Source organism: Rhinatrema bivittatum, chromosome 7, assembly GCF_901001135.1.
Source record: "Rhinatrema bivittatum chromosome 7, aRhiBiv1.1, whole genome shotgun sequence".
Lineage (NCBI taxonomy): Eukaryota > Metazoa > Chordata > Amphibia > Gymnophiona > Rhinatrematidae > Rhinatrema > Rhinatrema bivittatum.
This window is the reverse complement of record NC_042621.1, coordinates 308,700,292-308,716,785: the sequence shown is the minus strand read 5'-3', so window position 1 is coordinate 308,716,785 and position 16,494 is coordinate 308,700,292. Positions and strand designations below refer to the sequence as shown.

Below are 16,494 nucleotides of genomic sequence, written 5' to 3'. Positions count from 1 at the left end.
TTTTTTTTTGGACCAAGAAGTAAATTGAGTACCGTCCCCATCCCTACTGCGCTTATGGCACCGGGACAATGGCTCTGAGGTCAAGCAGCCCCTGCAGGGTATCCTGTACCGCCTCGCGTTTGGCGCAAGAGAGCACAAGGGACTCCACGAACACTTCCCAGACCGGACGTGCAAAGTCCAGGGCGTAACTGTTCCTGATCACCTCCAAGACCTAGCAATCCGAGGTTATTCTTGCTCATTCCGCGTAAAAGCTGGATAATCTGCCTCAGACAGCTTCTACGACGGAATGGGTGCTCGTGGCTTCATTGGGCGGGTTTATTATTACCCACCTCGAGGTGTCCAGAGTCCCTCCCGGAGCGGTGGCCACCGCAAAAGGACTGTTGGCAACCCGGTGTCGACTTAGGACCCGCTGGAGTGGAATATCTGCCAGATCGAAAATGGCGAGAGTCCCGAAAACGAGCCCGAGAGGGAAAAACTTTCTTGGTCGCTCTATCCTCTGGCAACCTATGGACCTTGGACTCCCCGAGGAGCTTGACCAACTGATCCAACTCCTCCCCCAAGAGAAGCTTGCCCTTGAAGGGAAGGTTACAAAGTTGGGATTTTGAGGAGAGGTGTGCTGCCCAATTTCGTAACCAGAGAAGGCGATGAGCTGCCACCACGGACACCATGGATCGAGCCGAGGTCTGAACAAGGTCGTATAGTGCATCTGCTCCATACGCAATTCCGGCTTCCAAACGGGCCAGCTGCAAAGCTCCACCGTCTGTGTCTGCCGCATTAGTACTCACCTCTTGGACCCAGCACAGGCACGCTCGTTGCATAAGACTAGCACAGACTGCCACTCGAAGGCTCAAAACGGCCACTTCAAAAACCCGCTTCAACTGGATTCTCCAGCTTTCAGTCCTGCATGTCCTTTAAGGCGGCAGATCCCGCCACGGGTATCGTGGTCTTCTTTGTGACCGACGAGACGGCCGCGTCCAATTTCGGAATCTTCAGCAGGTCCAGCACCTCTGACGACAGCGGGTAGAGCTTTCCCATCACCTTACCCACCTTTAAGCCTGCATCCGGAGTATCCCACTCGCAGGTCACCAGCTTTCGGACTTTCTTAGGCAGTGGAAAAGCTGTTTATGGTCCCCGAATATCATCCAGAACTGGATTAACCCCTTCATTATCGGAATCCTCTTGAGTAACCTTAAGACCGAGGACATCCAGTACCTGGGGAATAAGTGGACGAAGCTCATCTCGCTTAAACAGGCGGACAACAGTAGGATCATCACCCTCCACCAGAGGGAGGTCATCCCCATCAGGATCATCCATGTCCGTGTCCACCGGATCAGGATTCTGGTCCGGATCCTAACCCGGTAGCTGCACAGATCCGACCCCCAGACTCTGAACAGGCGCTGCCCCTGCCCCAAAACCTGGGTCATGGGGATCCCCTCGACCATCCTCCCCGGGATGAGAGCGGACCACCAGGCGCTTTTGCCTACCTTCACTATCAACCCGGAGCCCCGGAAGAGGAAGGAAACGAATCTGCGACGGCTCAAAGCTGTCCCCACAGCCTGCTGCACAGCAGGCTCCCTCAATGCAGACTCCTTACCTCAGACTGAAGAGACATTTTTTGTTTTTTTTAAACTAACTTTAAACAACTAAACTACTGAAGCCTGCACTAACAGGGGTCGAGGGAGCAGCTTTGGTGGTAGGAAGACCAGGAGCCCCCGGTCTGTACATCCCGGGACAGAGCAGGCGAAACACAGTCAGGGGTGTCTAACCCCCCGGACACCCGGCTTCCACTGAGGGATGGCCCATGAAGGTGCCTAACACCTCAGGAAGCAAATGAGAAGGAAAAATAAAATAAATTTCCTAACTACCCTGAAAAAACCTAAGACTGCAGGAGATGCACCCTACCACCTGCTGGAGTCAGAGAAATACTGAGGGACCGCAGGTGGCCCTCTCCTTATGTAGCAGTGCCCAAAGTTCTAATTGTTGTCTGACTCCACCTGCTGGTAGGGATACAAAACCCACTTTTCTGGACTGATCTGGGTATGTTCAGGAATAACTGATTCCAAAAGGAGAGGAGCGTTCTCTGTAGAGGCCGCATATCTGCAAATGCCATGGAACCTAGGACATGCAAATAGTCCTAAACTCTGGTAACTGAGAGCCACAACAGGCAGCAAACCTGACTGCAGTTTTACCACCCTCTACTCCGTGAGAAACACCTTGCCAATCTGGGTGCTGAAATGAGCTCCCAGGTAATCCAGGGTTAGGGATGGCATTAGATGGCTCTTCGCTATGTTCACCACCCAGCCCAGAGGCCTCAACCTCTCCATGACCCACTGTACCACTTGTTGACAGAGGTCCACCAAACTTTGCCCGAATGAGCCAGTAGTCCAGATATGGGTGCACTAGTATTCCTTTCCTTCTAAGTGCTGCTGCCACCACTGCTTTGGTGAACATACACAGAGCTATTGCTAACCTGAAAGGAAGGGCGCAAAACTGAAAATGGTCCCCCAGAATCATAAGCCTCAAACTTCTGGTGCTCCAGTCTCATTTGGGATATGCAGATACACCTCTGTGAGGTTTAGTGATCCCAGGAACTCTCCTTTGATCGCTATGATCAAACACAGGGTCTCTATATGAAACTGTAGCTTCCTGAGGGCCACATTCACCTTCTTTAAGTCCAAAATCAGCCTGAATGTTCCCTCCGTTTTCAGTATCACAAAATAAATGGAACTCCTTCCTTTTCTCTGTTCTTCTCGGGGAACTGACACTATAGCCCCCAGGTGCCGCAAACAGTCCACTATGTTGCGAACTGTTATCTGCTTGGCGTGGGGAGCGCAAGAGGACACAATGCAGGCCTCTTAGCATTTCCTTGGCCAATACAATACACAGCCATCTCATCACTTCTAGGACCCATCATTCAGTTGTGATTCTGCCCTCTGACAGCCAGAAAAGAAGAGTGGACCAGCCTCGTTTCATTGTGAAGACTTAGCTCCCCCGGATCCCTAGCCAGAGTTGTCTCGGGTTGGCTTCCACCAACCCCAAAAGGGCTGGACCTTACCTGAGCCTCGCCTCTGTGCTGCCAAATGGCCTCTGTTCTGCCAAAATCTTCTATTGTCCCTAAAACGCAACCAGGCCAGAAAGAACCTCTTTCCCCCTCTTTGGTTTGTCCTCTGCCCTTTGGAGTCTCCCAGATTTCACCAGCTGCTCTAAATCCTCCCAGAACAAGAGCTCTCTCTTGAACGGCAGGGCCCCGGAGACTTTGACCAAACATCTGCAGACCAGTTTCTCAACCACAGCAGTCGCTTGGCCAAAACTGCTGCCATCATTACCCTAGAAGACCTAATTAAGACATACAAAGCATCCGCCACACAGACCACAGCTGCCTCCAAGCTCTCAGCCTGCCTAGCGGAGGATGAAGTACTCCTCCCTCACCTGCAAGCGCTGAACCTAGCACAAACATGCTACCTGCATAAAAGTGCTGCTTACCACAGCCTGGATGCCCAAAGCAGAGATCTCAAAAAATTCTCTTGAAGTGAACTTCCAATTTTCAGTCCTGCACATCTTTCGGCACGGCAGATCCTACCACTGGAATGGTGTTTTTTGGTCACAACAGAGACCGAAGCATCTACCTTTAGAAGCATCAAAAGCTCAAGAGTCTCTTCCAGTAATGGATACAACTTAGCCATTGCCCTTCCAACCGGTCATGAGTTTCCCACTCCCTGACCAATTTCTTTACTGACTTGTGTAAAGGAAAAAGCCTTTGTTGGACCTCTCAAACTGTCCATGATGGGGTCCACACCTTTCTAGTTGGACTCGATCTGTGGAAGTTTGATGCCTAGCTCCTTATGCACACCTTAGGATTGCCCCCTTTGGCCACCGCACCTTTTCTGGATCAAATATATCCTGAGTGGACTCTGCTCCCAGAGATACCTTTGCCAGACCATCCATGTCCTCAGAGTCCTCAGCCTCCCCATGGAGCTGCTTGGCTACCCAGCCAAGCTGAATACCCTCCGGATGCTCACAGACCCCCCTTCTTGTCCACCTTGCAAGCTGCAGGCAACCTTATGGTTGACCCTGGGGGCGAGGGCACTTCTCCCCTGCTGTCTTTCTGGCCAGATTTGCCCCACAGAGAAGCAATACAAAATCCAAAGAAAAAGGGAATCTTCAGAATCCTCCTCCAACATGGCCGCCTCCTCTTCAAAAGCTTCCTGCACCTCTGCGGGACTTTGCATGGCCGGAGATAAGGTAGGAGGGGAATCCCCTGCCTCCCCAGGAGTCTCTCTTGCCAGTGTCACTGAAGCCAAGATGGCTGCTGCTCCTGCACTTACAGGGGAAGCATCTGCAGCAGCCTCCAATGCTCATTGTCCTCTTTTCTGCCAACTCGGATCCCCTAGAGACACAGCAGGCAGATAATCTTGCCTTAGTCAGCTGCGCACGTGGTTCCCTACACGAGCAGCAGCTCCCGACGTGATCCTTCCCCAGTGCCACCTGCCTGCTCAATGCTGGGAACCCCCTTATTGCCAGATACCTTCATGCTTTCCATGCAATCCCCCATCACGTCTAGGGGCAGCCAGAGCCCAGATCCACTGCAACCTAGTCAGATGCCACCACTCCTGTGATCTGCTTTTTTTTTCACCCTAAACTTAATGCCTAGAACAAAAAAAAAAGTACTTTCCTGTATGCTGCAGCGTAGACTGCTGGATCCAAAGGGCTCTCCAAGGGAACTGAACCACCAGAATTAAAAAACAAACAAACCCCAGGGTCCAGGGACGAGCCTTCACCAAGGGTCCATCACCAACCCCCTCTAATCTGCCTCAACCAGGGGGAGTGGCCTCACCAGGCATCTACTAACCCCCTGGCAGGACTACACCTATACATTTTTTACAATTCTCCAAATTGCAGGTTTTACACCTCTACCACCTGCTAGAGGCAGAGAAATAGTGAAGGATTACAGGAGGCACACTAGGTTAAGTAACAATTTCAGTAAAGCTTTTCTCTGTCTCCACCTGCTGGCAGGGAGGCAAAACCCAGGAGTCTGGATTGATCCTCGGTATGAACAGGAACCCAGGTTTGCAAATAAATAAATAAATAGAAATAAACCTGCAAGATACCTACTCTAAATCATGGCCCTATAGCTGAATCTGGAAGACAAAAATTATGATTTTCCAGAAACACCCCCCCCCCCCCCCCCAAAAAAACCCAAATACAAATCAAGCAGAAGTACAAATACCTTGGCGTGACACTAAATGCATCAAGAAGCATATTTAATAAAAAGCCCTATTTACTAACAACTCCTAGGTAAACACGAGCATATTTACAAAAATGCACTGAAGTAGGCTAAAAAAATGTTACTAGAAAAAGTTCTAAGGGCACTATATGCAATAAACCAACCTCTGGTCAGTTTCAACCCTCCACAAACCCATTACAAAATGATTTAAAAGCAATAATCAAGTCCCATCTGCGAGTGAAGATGGGGTTCACCAACCCACAATGATAGAGAAAGGGACAAAACCCCTGTAGAAAACCTACAGCCAAACACTGCAGGGAGATTGAAAAACCCCACAAAATTGGTAACATTTATCTGGTTCTCTCTAGCCACATATTCAGCCACACTTACCAGGCTGAAAGCTAACTGGCCAGATTTAATGGACTTAACTGAATAAAGCTGATTTCAACACTAATTCAGTTAAGTTATCTCAGACTTGTCCGAGATAAAAATTTAGTTACTGTGATCCCATTCTAACCTAAGTTTTAGAAGATTAGGGATACACAAGGGGGCAGCCAGATCCTCCCACCCCCTGGAATAAAAATGTCTGATGGCATCCCCCTCCAAGTACCCTCACCCTGTCATGAACCCCCACCTACACAAAGTTCTGCAGCTGAGCCAGGAGCACAAAGAATTATAGTCCTGCAGAAACCAAGATGTTAATGACTATTGGCCTACAACAGTGCTGTTCTGTGCCAGCTGTGAATGTCACCGCTGCGATAGCAGCAGTCTGACAGCGGTTTTGAGCACAGCAGGCCGTCATTTAGCTGACATTCACCGTAGCCTAAAGGATTAACTTGTGGAAAAGCCACGGAAGATAAGTGCTTTTAATTGCAAAGTTAAAAATAAGTTATGTAAGGTAAGTGTTTTTAAATAGAAAGATAAAAATGTCTTTAATGCATTTTCAAGAGTGGACTTGATAAGAAAATCTGTGGATAACACCATCCAGACCACGCTATGTGATTATAATTTGGTGCCCTGTAGCAGAGTCTGCCAGTCTTCAAGAGGCTTAGAAGATTTATCATACAATAAGTGCTCAGTTTCTGTTTCCGAGGGTTTTTCATTTAGATGTTGAAAAAAGGTGTTGGGCTTTTTTTGTGTTTTGGTAGTTTATACGCAGAAGACAAGTTTACTGCTCTGTGGGTGTTCATCATGAGAAAAGGAATCAATACCTAAATTAAACTGTTGTCTGCAATGGTTGACTGAGTAAATAGACTCAAGTACAACAAAATTATTGTGGCTTAAATACCCTCATTTATGTCTTGACATCCCTGAATCCCAACTGGGACTCCTCCTTCCAAGTTCTGAAGTTAAAATTTGAGGAGTTTGATTAGATTTCTCCCTCTCAGTGCAGGAACTCCTCAGCGTTACAGTAAGAGCATGCTTTTACCATCTCTGGAATATGTACCCGACGCCGACCTGCGTACCTTAGCTCAAGCTTGAAAATCAACTTGCATTGGGGCTCTCCAAATATCACCTGCATAGGCTTGAGTATGGAGGTTAGGCTCCATGAACATATTCAGCCAGTGCTGCCCACGGTACAAAGAATCGATTTTAAATTATATCTAATGCACCAAATTCTGCATTAGAATCACGCTCCCTTGTATCTTTGATAGCATTCATTTGTGCAACAAATTCTGTTTAGGATTCCCAATATTAAACTGGCAGAAATTAAGCAGAGCTGCTCCTTGGACTGCATCACCTTCTTATTTTTCAGTATTTCAGAAAGGGTGCAAAGCCTGGCTATTTTCTAAACCTTCAAAAAGAAGCATTTTGTGTGTATTGATTTTTGAAATGTTGTGTTCCTCTCTACACCACTGTGGGAGAGGTAGTTTATAAGTTTGAAAATAACATTTTAAAATCTATTATGATTTAGCAACAGCCTTTTCAAAGATTCACCAAGGCTAACTGGAAATATGCAAATTAAGTTAAAATAAAACATAATGCTCGTAATATCAGCACAGAGGAATAACATCGTATTCACAGATTCAGAAAGGACATGGAAGTAGAACATATAGACAGAGAAAACCTTGTAACCGAGGACGTAGGATGAATATACGATCACACAGGGTGCATTGCAGTTGAACTCAAATCAGGGTGCATGTGGCTAGTCAGTCAGATCACCTCCTCATCCCAACCTCTCCCACGCCTCCCCGGGGAAGGGCAGTATGGCGGATGTACACAGCCCGACCCAGGTGCAGCCTCCTCACAGTCCTTTTCTCCTCCCCTCCCAGATCTCAGTGGGGACTGAAGACAGTTCCTCTCCTTCTCCTAGTGCACAAAAATGCTTCCTCCTCTTCCAGCTCTATTTAGGGCAAACAACTTCCCTCCTAGTCTGGCAGTGAAGAAAATCCACAAACTTCAGGGCAAGCAGGATTTTGAAGTCTGGTTCTACATTTTCTCAAAGCAAAGAAAAATGTTTTCACACAAAAGAATGAGCAAGAACAATTCTGTATAGTCCTGGGAGAAGAGGAGAAATAGCAGGTTTGAGCAGCAGGCTGGAAATGTAACGTGGTCAGGGACAATGCAGATCAGCGCCAGAACCCTGTGCCTTACAATCTTTTCCTCTCACTACACACGCATCAGGTTAAGGAAGTTTCTTGAATCACAGCGTAAATGTGTTGGACGTTTACTCTGGAAAGCTGTACTATTTACCATTTCTTAAGCAGTCTTGCACTGCTAAAAGGCCTCTGGTAGGCTTCTGACTCCGAATCTGCAAGGACTAGAAATGAAAGCCTAGCTTTACACTGGCAAAGTGACGCAAAGAGAAGAGGCTGTACCAATCCATCTCTTGGGGCTCCGTTTATTCTGGCTGGCTGCTGGATTTGCTGTTTTATTATTAGCACTCCCTGCTTCTTCTTAAAGAGGCCCCTTCCCAGTGCTCTGCTCACAGGTCCAAACGGGACAAGTAATTAGATTGCAGGCAAAGTGCCGATCACGAGACTGAGCGTGACTGCCATATGTGGGGGCAGAAGACATGGTTTTCACAGCTGCAGCCTTGGCTAAACACAGAATATTTCAAACCACCCAGAGATGTAGCCTCTGAGGGAAACCCCTCCTCCCAAACTTTGCTTCCCCTCAGACACGCACTTTCTAAGCAGACTCTTCTTGCCCTTATAGGCTGGAGCAGCAAACTGCTTAGCCGGTACATTGTCTGAAGGCCCTGTCTGCCAGCCTGCTGATGGACCCTGAGCCCTCCTAACCCCGACAATGCTGCATCACCCACTGAGGAAGTTCTAGACTCAATCTCCTCAGCAAGTTCAGTGGCACTGACCCACATTCCCAGACCTTGGGAAAAGACGACAAAGACTGAGGGGAGCAGTGAGAGATGGGGAAGACAGCAGGGGACATATACGGGCCACGTCCCACCAAATCTAAGGAGGCTCCCAGGAGCCCTCTGAGCAAGAAATTCCTGACTCACATTGGAACCACTCTTTCCTGAATCCAACAGGTCTGGCCTGCTTTGGCATCAAAGAGATCCCAAATATTCTGGAGACTACGAAGAAACAGCTTGCTCTTAGCAAAGTCGATTACTTAGCCCAAGTCTTCTAAAACTTGCACAACCTCTGTTGGACACCATAAAAGCCTTCCTGGTGGGACCTGGTCCATGAAGCAATCGCTGCGATATGGACGAACCATAATCCATTCCTTTCGAGAGAAAGCTGCCACCACTGCTATTACCTTGGAAAGGTTTCTGTAGCTGTGGCAAGATCAAAATGGGAGTGCCAGGAACTGAGCATACTTTTTCAGGATAACAAAAAAAAAAAAATGGAGGAACCTGATGATCTTCCCAGACGGGAATATGGAAGTAACATTCGGAAAGATTCTGAAGAGAGAGAAACTCACCCTGCTGCACAGTCATTCATATGGACTGGAAGGCTTCCATACTGAAATGGAAAAGTCAAAGACTGCTGTTTACCCCTTTCAAATCAAGGATGGGTCTGCAGAAACCGGCCTCCTTTAGCACCACAAAATAAATGGAGGGCTAACCATGCCCCTGTGTCTTCACATGGAACTGGAACCATTGCTTGCAAGCGTGGAAGCTACTGACGAGAGCAGAGTTGCTTACCTGTAACAGGTGTTCTCCCAGGACAGCAGGATGTTAGTCCTCACATGTGGGTGGCATCATCGATGGAGCCCAATCACGGAAAACTTTTGTCAAAGCTTTTAGAACTTTGACTGGCACACTGAGCATGCCCAGCATAGCACCAACCCTGCATCCAGCAGGGGTCCCTCCTTCAGTCTCATTTGTGGCAAAAGTATGAGCGAAAAATAAAATAATAAAATGTAAGCGAACCCAACTCTGGGGTGGTGGGCAGGTTTCGTGAGGACTAACATCCTGCTATCCTGGGAGAACACCTGTTACAGGTAAGCAACTCTTTCTCCCAGGACAAGCAGGATGGTAGTCCTCACATGTCAGTGAATAGCGAGCTACAGGGTGCCCAATAGAATGAACCAAACACACCCGACGTGCAATAGGCACAACTGGGGTGGTTTTGGGTAGGAGGGCAGCCTGAGTTTCTCAGTGGGTCGCAGGAAGGAAGTTGGGTTATTAAACTGGAAACAGATTGGCCAAAGATGGAATCCTGCCTGCCAGCCTTGTCGAGACAATAATGAGCTGCAAATGTGTGGAGGGAACTCCATGTGGCAGCTCTGCAGATGTCAGCAAGATGTACAGAACGGAGGTGCACTACTGACATTGCCAAGGCTCTTACTGAATGCGCTTTTACGTGTTTCTGTAGCGGAAAGCCTGCTTGCTGGTAGCAGAAGGAAATGAAGTCCGCCAGCCAGGTGGGACAGGGTCTGCTTGCCCACTGGAACTCCCAATTTGGTTTTATTGAAGGAGAGAAACAGTTGAGTGGACTTCCTATGGGCTGCAGTGCGGTCCAAATAAAAGGCAAGCGTATGTTTACAGTCCAAGGAATGCAGAGCCCACTCACCTGGTTGTGAGTGAGGCCTTGGAAAAAAAGTTAGGAAGTATAATGGACCGATTTAAGTGGAAATCAGAAACTACCTTGGGTAGGAATTTAGGGTGAGTGAGGAGTACCACACGATCGTGAAGAAATTTGGTATACGGTGGGTATGTTACTAACGCATGTAGCTCACTGACTCTGCGAGCTGATGTTATAGCAACTAGAAAGATCACCTTCCAAGTGAGATGTCGAAGCTCGCAGGAGTGCAGGGGCTCGAACAGATGTCACATGAGCCGTGCTAGCACAATATTAAGGTCCCATGCCGGAACCGGAGAACGCAGTGGAGGCTTCAGCTGGAGTAAACCTCTTATAATGCGCCCTACAAGGGGTTGCGCCGAGATCGGGGCATCTCCTACACCTTTGTGGTAAGCGGCTATGGCGCTGACATGCACTCGGATCAAGGAAGTTTGTAGGCCAGACTCAGAGGTGCCAGAGATAGTCCAGGAACCTTGTTGTGGGGCAGGAAAAGGGATCTGTTTCTTTTGTGGTGCACCACGAGGAGAATCTTTTCCATTTGGAATGATAAGATCTTCTAGTAGAAGGCTTTCGTGAAGCTACGAGGACCTGGGACACACTGTCAGAGATTAAGAGATTGTAGAAAATTAAAAAAAAAAAAATTAAAGAGATTGTAGTATCAACCTTTCAACAACAAGGAGTGAAGGTTCGGATGATGCAACAGCCCGTTCTGTGTTATCAGAGTTGGATCTTTGCCCAGGCAAATTAGTTGCTGGACAGAGGTCACGCAGGATGGGAAACCAAGCCTGACACAGCCAGTGAGGAGCTATGAGGATCACTGCCGTAACTTCACGAGAGTCTTGCTGATGAGTGGTAGTGGAGGGCAGGCATATAGAAGACCCATTGCCCATGAGTGGGCGAAGGTGTCTCGTGGCGGTGTGTCATGGCTGCAGTGTAGAGAGCAGAAGTTGTCCACTTTGCGGTTGTGAACTGACGCAATGAGGTCTATGTGTGGGTGGCCCCACTGGTGAAAAATTTGGTTTGCTACAGTCTGATCGAGGGACCATTCGTGGGAATGAAAGGTCCGGCTGAGGTTGTCCACCATCACATCATCCACGCCTGCCAGGTAGGTTGCGCTCAGTAGCATGGAATGGGAGAGAGCCCAGGCCCAGATCTGTGCCTTCTGGCATAGCAGGTAAGAGCCTGTGCTCCCTTGCTTGTGAGGTACCACATTGCTACCGGTTGTCTGTTTGAATTAGGATTACCTTGTTGGAGAGGCAGTCCCGAAAAGCGAAAAGGGCATATCAGATTGCCCGGAGCTCCAGGAAATTTATCTGGTACTTTGCTTCCGCTATGGTCCAGGTTCCCTGGGTTTGGAGGTAGTTGACATGGGCCCCCCAACCCAGGTTGGATGCATCTGTTGTCAGAGTAATTTGAGGTTGCGGAGGTTGGAAGGGTAGCCTGTCTGAAGACTAGACTCCAATATCCACCAAGCTAGTGAGAGACGAAGCTGGTTGGTGATGTGGACAATGTGGGACATGTGTTGATTTGATTGGGACCACTGAGACTTTAAAGTCCATTGTGTTACTCTCATGGCTAGTCGAGCCATTGGGGTTACATGAACTGTGGATGTCATGTGACCTAGCAAGGTTAGTAGATGACTAGCTGTAATGGTTTGGCGAGTCTGCACTGCTTTGGCCAAAGGTTGATAATGTGCGTGCTCGGTCCTTTGGGAGAAACACTTTGGCCTGGGTAGTGTTTAGATCTGCTCCGATGAACGAGAGGGTGCATGATGGAGTCAGATGTGACTTGGAACAGTTTATTAGAAACCCCAAGGATTGCAGTAGGCTGATGGTGAAATGGAGGGAGTGGAGTACTACCCTCTTGGGATGGACCTCTGAGGAGCCAATCGTCTAGATACGGATAGACTTGGATGTTGTGTTGTCGCAAGTGAGCTGCGACTACTGCCAGGCATTTCGTAAATACATGGGGTGCTGATGCTAGGCCGAATGGCAGCACTCTGTATTGGAAATGACTGTGGCCTACTATAAACCTGAGGTATTTTCGATGAGGAGGGTATATGGCAATGTGGGCATAAGCCTCCTGAAGATCTAGAGAGCAGAGCCAATCTCCCCATTGCAGAAGAGGAAGCATTGTGCCCAAGGTTACCATTCTGAACTTTTCTTTGTAGAGATGTTTGTTTAGGGCACGTAGGTCCAAAATAGGACGAATGCCACCTGACTTCTTTGGAATTAGAAAATTTCGAGAGTAGAACCCTTGACCCCACTGCAGTCGAAGTACCGGTTCGATGGCATTGGACTGCAGGAGGGTCACAAGCTCTGCCTCTAGAAGTGGAGAGTGGCTGGTTAGATCCCACACCGGACATGGTGAAGTGTTCGGTGGTAACATGAGGAGGTTCAGAAGGAAAGGACCCATTGGTCTGTAGTAATTGTGTGCCATATGCTGGCAAAATGGCACAAGCGGCCTCCCACAGGAATGGGTGTGGCAGGCGGGGGTTGATTTCTGCCCTCTAGAAAGGAGTCAAAACCCCGATGCTGAACCAGTCTGCGGGTCTGATTGGGCTTTTGGGGCCCTATGCTGTTGAGGTTGACCTCTTTGAGAAGGTCCTGTCGAGTACGGGATGGAGGCGGGTAATACCTACATGGCTTATAGGATAGCCTAGAGTCTCGTCGAAAAGACCTCTTGGTGGTAGATGGGAAGTCAGAGGGGAGAGTGGACAGCTGACGTAAAGTGTCATGGTGATCTTTTAGCTGCGCCACTGTTTCCTGAATTTTGTCGCCAAATAAACTGTCCCCTATACAGGGGAGGTCTGCCAACCTTTCTTGGATTTCCTGGCATAGGTAAGAAGACTTGAGCCATACCCAGCATCTAGTACTTATGCCTGCTGCTGATACTCGAGGCAGTTTCAAAGATGTCGTATTTGGCCCTCACTTCATCCTTTCCAGGATAGAGTCCTTTTTGAAGAATTGCAGTGAGTCCTTCTTGATATTCCTCCGGTAGGGTCTCATGGAATTCTTGGACTTTCTTCCAAAGATTCCTCGAGTACTGAGCCATGATTAGCTGGTAGGCTGCTATACGTGCCATCAGCCTAGAACCGTGGAATACTCTTCGTCCAAAGGCGTCCAAGGATTTCTGTTCTTTACCTGGAGGGGCAGAAGAATGAGGCCAGGACCTCTTGGCTTTCTTCTGGGCAGACTCAACGACTATAGATTGATGGGGTAGTTGGCTTTTGTGAAACCCCGGAGCTGACTGGACCAGATAGGTGGCATCAGTTTTTCTGTTCACTGGTGGAACTGTGCCAGGGTGCTCCCAGGTGCGTTGTAACAAATCAAGGAGCACTTCATGCACTGGGATTGCCATCACTTCCTTAGGGGCATCAACAAATTGCAATACTTCAAGCATCTTGTGCCTAGCATCCTCCTCCGTTTGTAGTTTAAAAGGGATGGTTTCAGACATCTCTAATGAAATTGGCAAATGTGAGGTCTTCAGGAGGGGAGTGGTGGCATTCTTCTGGGGGTGAAGGTTCTGACAGGAGTTCATCAGAGTCCTGAGTGTCAGAAGAATCATCACCCCAGAGATCATATGGTGTATCTCCAGCACTATGTGGGCCTTCAGATGGAGGTAAGGGTCCAAATCCAGCCGGATCTGGAGGTGGCACCGATGGGAAGGATGAAGGCACAGAGGACGGTGATGACATCGGCACTTTTGATGGACTTTAGGTGGCAATAAACCCGATAGTCCTGGAACCAGCATCGGTAAAATTTGTTCCTCATCCAAGGACAATGGAATAGGAATCTATGTCTGTGTTCTTGGAAGTGCCGATGGCATAGAAGGAACAGGCATCAATGAATCGTTGTTCCACTTTGCGCAATGCTGCAGATAAATCACCGCCATTCCTAAGATACTTCTTTATTACGAAGAACTTAATGCATCTTAAGAATGGCGGTGATTTATCTGCAGCATTGCGCAAAGTGGAACAACGATTCATTTTCAATTGGTCTACGTCTGCCCCGAAGGGACTTAATGGTCCCGTTGAACGGAGCACATTTATGTGAATGGGGAGCGGTCATTGTTTATGGATTGGATTGTTGGTTAGGTTCATCCAATTTCTTGTTGACATCTACAATGGTTCTCATATGGTTACTCATTAAGTAGACTAATTAATTTGATATACTTTAATTGCATGATTACTTCTTTGTTGAATGTGGTATAAGAGACAACATTTGGCGACACATTATGCTTTTATGAATCCATGGGAGTACTTCAGCTCCGGGTAGGTGCATGTTTGATCAGTTGGAAGACAGTGTTGGTAAGATTTTCATGGTGTTTAGTTACTCGCTCGTTTCATTTTTGGCATATTTGTGCATTACAGATGATGAATTAACATTGGGACACTGGAATACATGAGATACTTGTGAAGTCTGAATTAGCCGCAATTTCTGTAAAATATTTTTTGCAGCTTTTTCAATGTTCATGCAATATGCCGGTATTTATGGACACCCGGTGAGTTAAACATCTATAAACCTATGAGTGACGGGTTTTTCTTTTGTGTTTAAGTTTTATTTTCTAATTGCCTATTATGTCCGCTTCTTTATATGCAGATAACTGAGTGATAGCGATATAGGAGATTCTATGAGTACCATTTGCTATCTCATGCGGTGTTCGTGCATTCCAATTTGTGAAGGAATTCATGAGGCATACTCTTATTACCCGGTGGGTTGAAGTATTTATATAGCCGCAGTGATTCAGATATAAATTACAGTGAAAAATAGTACATATCCTTACTGATTCAATAAGATATTAATATCTTTCATTCAGAATCAGGGTGCAGCATCCGGTCGCTTGCTGAAATTGATAATTAAGAACATCTACATTTCAGTGGTTGGAGAAGTTAAAATGATGAATATAAGTAGTATGATCAATTTGATCTTGTAGAAGTGAATTACTGAAGATTCTGATTGAAGATTATTCCATCTTGAGTCAGTCCCTGAGGAAGCCCTCAGGACAAGAGGGTGAAACAAAGATCTTTGTCGGTCTTGTCTTTTGAATATTTCTCGAGCTTTTCGCGATAAGGTTTTGAATATCATGTGCTTCTTGGAGAAATTTATACAGGTTTCGTTTCATGGATGACTCATTTGAACTGATTATGAATTATTAACTCATATTGCTTTAAATGTTATAAAAATTATGATGAGTCTGAAATGTGTATCTACATGGTTTTATGGGAAATGTGTGCTGAATGTACGAGGGGGTGTGTGTGAGCTAGATAGATTTTAATTGTCTAGACAGGTGTCTAATATGCAGCGGCATAAATAAAATGTTGAAAAAACTATTATAAAAAATAAGCTCTTCTTTTGTGTGTGATTGATCTACTGTGTTAAAGAAGATTTGGTGAATTTTTCCCTTTGTGTTATACCGAAGGATGCAGGGTTGGTGACATGCTGGGCATGCTCAGTGTGCCAGTCAAAGTTCTAGAAACTTTGACAAAAGTGTTCCGTGTTAGGGCTCCATCGATGATGTCACCCACATGTGAGGACTAACATCCTGCCTGTCCTGGGAGAATACTATGAACAGCCACCCTCCTGGCGGCTGAAGTGTTTGGCGGGACCATACAAGCACCGGGAACTGAAGTGACAAGAACCAGAGTGCAGCCATGAAGATACGTAGCACCACTCATGGTAAAATTGGTGAAGGCGAGTGCCCAAAAGCACTCCCTAGAGGGGAAACACCGACCTTCAAGGATATCACCACTTGAGATACTGAGAGATTATTATTATTTTTTTTTTTTTTTTTTACACAAATAGGATGAAGAATCTCTCTCACTCTGATGCTACCTGTCCTTCCTTTAAGTTCTGACTTCATCCACATTATCCTTCAGGACAAAATGGGGATACTCTCCCACAAAGTCCCCTGCTCCAGACACCACTGTGGATAATTAGGACCTTACTGCCACCCCATATCTAGTGGACAAAACAGAGTAAAGTCCTAACTCATGGCAGCTGCAGTCCCCCCTCTTCACCAGGACTCTGTAGCCTGGCATAACTTCAGCACAGGTACCCCCCACATGAAAGAAGACCACAGGCCTCAGTAATTGCAACTCTTCTATTTACCTCCTCAGCTTACATTAGGATGTGGGGGGGGGGGGGTCTTTGAGGCATGGGGTTAAAGGGTTATTTTTCCTAAGAAGGCATTGATCCTGGAGATTTTGCCCTTCAAGGTACAGCTGGAAGCTGTACCTTGAAGATCCCATGGGGATCTTCCTTGGTTTCTCATCTGGATGTT

At 47.2% G+C, this 16,494-nt stretch overlaps 1 protein-coding gene across 5 annotated transcripts in view; it reads right to left on the bottom strand.

The window, feature by feature from the left end:
- Window positions 1–16,494, bottom strand: part of PLEKHA1 (pleckstrin homology domain containing A1) — a 128,505-nt gene that overhangs the window by 43,904 nt on the left and 68,107 nt on the right. The gene's annotated exons all lie outside the window — the stretch shown is intronic.